Source organism: Euleptes europaea, chromosome 16 (assembly GCF_029931775.1).
Source record: "Euleptes europaea isolate rEulEur1 chromosome 16, rEulEur1.hap1, whole genome shotgun sequence".
Taxonomy (NCBI): Eukaryota; Metazoa; Chordata; class Lepidosauria; order Squamata; family Sphaerodactylidae; genus Euleptes; species Euleptes europaea.
The window spans coordinates 42309611-42316249 of record NC_079327.1 but is presented as its reverse complement, the minus strand read 5'-3'; the positions used below and the strand labels follow the sequence as shown (position 1 = coordinate 42316249).

Below are 6639 nucleotides of genomic sequence, written 5' to 3'. Positions count from 1 at the left end.
AAGGCCAGAGAAACAAGTATTTTCAATCTGAGTGATAGTCCTATTGAAATCAAAGGGGTTAAACCCTTTACTCAAGTAAGGTTTATTTACAACAATCTGTGGAACACTGCCATAGTGCGAAAAATGTAAAAACTCTCCTTTATGCTGCTTTTAAAATTTTGATAGATTCTTTATATTTTTGGAGGACAATGCACTACACTGCCAATGGACTACTCAAGTAACTGAACTATGACTTAATGCCCATAATCACAGGCAGCACCAACCATATGTAACTAATCTTGTGAAAATAATCAATTGTTAACTTCTTCCCTATGTTACATAAATGTATAATAATTTTATGAAAATGTAAAGCCATATTGAGTCTATACATTGGACTATACCAAGTTACTTATTATGAGTAATGCAATTACTGAAAGTTATAAAAACACTGATTCTTGTCAAAAGAGTGTATAATGCAATAAATGTAGTGTTCTCTTGCAGTGACTTTAATGTCTATCATAGGCATGAGCATTCACAAATCTTATTGTTGTGGATGGTATTTTTTCACATTTTTAATAATCTAAAACAGAAAGGCCCAATCTCACATAGATGTTGTGAGTTTTTTAGTAATCAACCACCATTTCTGAAATGAATTAACACAGTTGACCTATCTGTTTTTACACCAAAATATATTAATTAATTTATCATTTTGAGCTATTTTGCTAGTTTTCTAATGACAAGTAGAATTTTAGCAACAATCAATACATATTTTCAGCAAATGTTTTCTTGTACCTACCTCTCAAGTTGTAGTTGATTCGCTCTTTCGCCTCCTCAGCGTCGAAATGACCAAGAAGAGAAGGAGCAACTGCTGTGCCAAGAAGGGCAGAAGCCATGTCCAGCCTATCCGCCGCACCTACTGTGCTCGCTGCGTCCCCAAGGACAAGGCCATTAAAATTTTTGTCATCAGAAACATTGTAGAAGCAGCTGCAGTCCAAGATATCTCTGAAGCGTCTTTGATTTGTATGTGCTGCCCAAGCTCTATGTGAAGTTTCATTATTGTGTCAGCTGTGCCATCCACAGCAAGGTAGTGAGGAACTGTTCCCGTGAGACCCGGAAGGACCATACCCCTCCACCCCGGTTCAGACCTGCAGGTGCTGCACCAAGACCACCCCCCAAGCCTATGTAAGGAATTTGCCTGAGTGATATAAATGTTTTAACATTGACTCAATAAATTACTTTCCACTGGTCAAAAAAAAAAGTTGTAATTGATTCAAACCAATTAGGGCTTAAACGCATTCCAGTAAATAAACAAAAGTGTATGTTGGAATGTGTAGACAAGTTCATGAAATACAACAAAACTATGCACTTAACTTCACATATTCTACTCAATCTTAACAGTGTCAAGTGCCATGTATATGTTATCTCCTTGAAATGTCCCTTGAAGAGGTGCAACTTGGAAAATTCTTGGTATATAGATTAATCTCATAGAAAGTTCCACAACTAGCTGCCTTGATCAAATCAGTTTATCAGAGTTTCTTTTTGATTGATTTTTTTTAGTAACCTGGAATTTGTAAGATACTGGACTAGAGGCAGATAAACAAGAATCTAGTACACTGATTTCCTTCCCTGTACAGAAGAAGCTTATCCTTTCATCCACCACAATGACTGGTAACTGTGGCAGAAAGTATTTCCAATCTGCTAATCTCATTCCTAGGTGGAATCTTAGATGTTGTTTTTGTTCTACTAGATGGGCTGTTTGAGTTCAAACACTTGCTGAGCAGGGGGACCGCACTGCTGCTATGGAGTGGTTTGTATAAAGCAGGAATTAGGGAGTTCTGCTTCTTTAATATTTTGTTTCTTCTAGCTGAAGAAAGAATCCTGTTTTAATTACGAACAATTTGAGTCATGTTAATAATGGAAGTTTTTGCTAACTCTCTTCATGATGCTGATGTTTGGCTTTGATATTTCATTGTGAAATGAATTCTTGAAGATACTTGTGAAATAATTCTTTTCTAAGCCTGACTCTTTCTGGTCATTAAAATAGGTCAATGCGACTTTACCTTTTGTGCTTTATGGATAAATATAAAAATTAAGGAAAAACATTTTTGCAGGTAGCGAAAGTATAGTTGAAAAGAAGCTGATATGAGGAGTTACAGATGTGTATGTTCCTTAAAAAAAATCTGTGCTTCCTTTCCACCCAAATAAGATACCCAAGGTGGTGAACATCAAACATTAAAACAGCATTTAAGGCATATTTCAAATATTTAAACAATTCAATAAAAACATATAGACATACAAACATACATAACAACACAACCAGGGAGAAGGCCAATAAGAGTTACTTGGAGATACATAAAATCAAACAAAAAAGTCTTCACCCACTTGCAGAAGACAATGGCCGTTAATGCATGGCGGGGGCACTTGAAGCGGGGCCTCCAAAGATGACTGGAGTGGATGTGTAGGTTGATATGGGAGAAGGTGATACTTCAGGTATACTGGCCCCAAGCTATACAGCACCTTGAATTGAGCCAGGAACCAAATTGGGAGCCAGTGTAGATGGAACAAGACTAAGAAATTTGTTTCATTTGAGCAAAGAATCCAAACATTTATTGTAGAAAATGATAATTGCAAACAGGCTTTAAGTAAGAGATAGTATACTAGATAAACTTTCATGGATATTGGAAAGTACATTTAACTTTTGTTTCTTAAAAAATGCAAAAAAAGAAGCAAAAAGCATGTGGCAGTGAAATTAAATAAATTAGAACAAATAATTCAATAATAGTGAAATTTGATAAGAGTCCTGAAGGCAAAAACCAAAGATTTTGAATTAGCAATGGAGGGGGGGGGGAACCCTGAAGGTCTTGCTAATGAAGACATGAAATTTAGAAGGCAGCTATTGATATTAGCCCAGAGAACTATCCTACAAGGCTGGAAAATAGTAGTTGATACCGCCATGTGTAACATATGCAGTTATACATATTAGCCTAATTGGGTTAGAATTTTCCATAGGATTAAATTTATGTATACTCATAGATCAGATAAAACTAGAGATATCTTGTTGATGAAATTAATTGTCCATGCCTGATGAAATCTTGAAATAATATTGGGCCGTACATATGCTTATTTATATAAAGGCAATCAGACTATAATGACCCTATATGTATATCTGCATACCTTGGCCAAATTATATAAATTTGAATTTTAATTTAATATATTCTGAAATAAGCAATATAATGCAACTTTTCTTAGTAGCATCAGTTACCACCTGAGGATAGTTCTCTAGGCTAATTACAATGGTTGCCTTCTTGATAGCACAAATGCTTGCTAAAACATTACTTGTTTATGGAGGGGAGCTTTTAATGGCTTCTCAGGTGATTAGCCTTGTAGGCACTTCAAACTGGATTAAATGTCAAGTGGAATGTCAACAGTTTTGTGCCCAAATCAGCATTTAATCATATAAAGGGCCAGGTGGTGGGCGTGGAAAGTGCCATCAAGTCGCAGCTGACTTATGGTAATTCCATAGGATTTTCAAGGCAAGATATGTTCAGAGGTGGTTTGCTATTGCCTGCTTCTGCATAGCGACCTGGAATTCCTTGGTGGTCTCCCGTCCAAATACTGACCAGGGCTGACCCTGCTTAGCTTCTGAGATCTAATGAGATTGGGCTAGCCTGGACTATCCAGATCAGGTCATAAAGAGCCAGGGCCAGGTTTGAATAAGCAATTGGATCCCATGGTGTCTTCCACATATGCAACAGCAGTTCAGCAGGCAGAAGAGGAGTAGGTGGGTAACTTTTGCCGATTATCCATTTCACTGCATATGACACATCCCCTACTCTTAGTACCCACTCTCTCAGCCTGACTGTGTATGTTGAGGGCAAGCGTTAGCCTGAGTGTATTGTGAGGAGATTATTTTTTTCTCCTCCTCCAGTCCCCACCAGATTTTACCTCAGAGAGAAATTTGACACAAGGGGCTTCTTAACGTTAACAAACAAAACAGGGAAATTTATTGAACAGTATTCACAAGACGGATTTTTTAGGAAAAGGCTGAATTGGAGGGAAAACACAAATATATATATATTTGTATGTATGTATGTGTGTGTGTGTGTGGGTGTGTGTATACACATATATACATACATACATATACATATATACATACACACACACACACACAAGATTCCTTCAGAGAGAGCGCTTAGTTTAGATTTAGTTTAGATGTTACTCAAGTTGTCTTTAGCTTAAATGTTTTCTCTTTTTTAATAAATGTTTTAATTGGTTTTTAATAACAAATGGGATACAGAAGGAAAGAAGGGGAAGGGGGGAAAAGAGAGAAAGAAAAAAAAAGAAATGGAAAAATATATATAAAAATAAATACGTGTATTAATATTATACAACGTTAATATATCTGATAACGCCCCCTTATAGGTTGTCATAATACATTAACTCATTGATAGGTTATGTTCGATCTCAATTATGAATGTGTTGTGTCTTATAAGGTTTTGTTGTCATTTTTTGGTTTTAATATATTTGTAGAAGGATTTCCATTTGTCTCTATTTTGTTTTTGAATTTCTTTCTGTAGTGTTTCAGTTAATTGTGCCATTGTAATATATTCGTATGCTTTATCAATCCAAGTCTCGATTTGTGGAATTCTATTTGTCTTCCATAGCGATGCTAGCACTAGCCTTGGACCAACAAGACATGTTAAAATACTTCGTTACAGCTGCAAGGATAGTGCTAGCTTAAATGTTTTCTCAAGTTAAGTTTCTTCAGTTCTTTGTTTACAAGCTCGGTTCTGTTCCTCAGGCTCTCACAGATTCAGTTTCACAAACTCTGTCCCAGCCCAGCTCTCAGGAATGAAGAGACTTTCCATCTCTTATTCCCAGAGAATGACAGAAGTATGTGGATTTACCAAAATCCCTCTTCCGGTTCTCACTGAACTACCCCACGCCAGGGGCAGTAATCCTCCACGCCACCCTGCAACTGGAATAGCTCTGCCCCAGAGACTAATTCCCCTTTGTGACCTGAGACTAATTCCCCTTTTCCACCCAGTTCTCACTCCTGTCACTCCACAGGTTGTGTGTTCCACTAGTTTTGGCTATACTGAACCCTGAGAGCCAGCGTGGTTAAGAGCAGTGGTTTGGAGCAGAGGAGTCTGATCTGGAGAACCGGGTTTGATTCCCCACTCCTCCACATGAGCGGTGGAGGCTAATCTGGTGAACTGGATTTGTTTCCCCAGTCCTACACATGAAGCCAGCTGGGTGACCTTGGTCAAGTCCTACTCTCTCAGCCTCACCTACCTCACAGGGTGTCTGTTGTGGGGAGGAGAAGGGAAGGTGATTGCAAGCCGGTTTGAGTCTCCCTTAAGTGGTAGAGAAAGTCGGCATATAAAAACCAACTCCTCCTCCTCCTCCTCCTCCTCCTCCTCCTCCTCCTCCTCCTCCTCCTCTTCTTCTTCTTCTTCTTCTTCTTCTTCTTCTTCTTCTTCTTCTTCTTCTTCTTCTTCTTCTTCTTCCTCCTCCTCCTGTTCACAGAGTTGTTCACAGCTTCCTGTCACACAGGTTCATGTATAAAGCACAATCCTTTGGACCCAAACAGATCTTCTCACGTTACTTTGCCTTTGTCTCAGAAAAAAGCCGACTAGAAAGTATAAAAAATAGAGAAGACATGGCAAGAATTATTGAGGTTGCTTACGCTCATAGGCAGATCTTTCCCATGCATAGGCTATACTTAAATGGCCAAACTACTGACTTGTTTTGATTAATCTAACCAATGCATAGTACACTCTGTTTCTCAACTAACTATGAGGTTTAGATGGCTCTGTCACTCAAGGAGAATGTTTTGGAATACAATTAAATTCTCAAAAAAAACCCCACTGAACGTGTTCTCCTGAACTGTAACTATTACACTATACCCCGCTCTAAGTTTATTGAGCCCCTCATACTGAGAATGGGACCCATCAGGGAAAGAGAAAAGTTAGAAAAGCTCCTACAAGGAGATAATCCCTCAATCACCTCTCAGGTAGCAAAATTTTGTACAGCTGCAATGACAATTCGTTGCCACAGAGTACTCTCTTAGTCCAAATGGCAGATGTAACTCGGATGTTATGTATTTTATTATTTTTAATTTTTTAAGTGACTTAAGACTCGGATTGCAAACCTTTGTCGGTAAGACCATTTTAGTCCATGTATCTTGTTTGGGCTGAAAAACTCGGCTTATACGCGAGTATATACGGTACGGTAGGGGAGGGGAGGGGGGAGGGGGAGCTTACTGCCATCACCGCCGCCATCGCCCGCGCACCTTTCCCCAGCCGGCAGCAGTCTTCCTGGGCTGGCAGGACACCCCTGTCGGCCGCGCCGCCGCTGCCCACGCGCCCGGGTGCCTTCCTCCGGCCGGCAGGAGGCTCCTGCCGGCTGCGCCGCCGCCGCCCACACGCCCGGGCGCCTTCCTCCAGCCGGCAGGGGCTATCCTGGGCCGGCAGGAGGCCCCTGCCGGCTGCGCCGCCGCCGCCGCCCACGTGCCCGGGGGGCTTTCTTTAGCCGGCAGGGGCCTTCCTGGGCCATCAGGAGGCCCCTGCCGGCCGCGCCGCCTCTGCCCACGCACCCAGGCGCCTTCCTCCGGCTGGCAGCGGCCTGGAGGGGCCTCCTGCCGGCCCAGGAAGGCCG

The 6639-nt window shown here is 40.7% G+C and overlaps 1 pseudogene; it reads left to right on the top strand.

The window, feature by feature from the left end:
- The first annotated feature begins 816 nt into the window (after window positions 1-816).
- Window positions 817-1215, top strand: LOC130488362 (40S ribosomal protein S26-like; annotated as a pseudogene).
- The last annotated feature ends 5424 nt before the right edge of the window (window positions 1216-6639 follow it).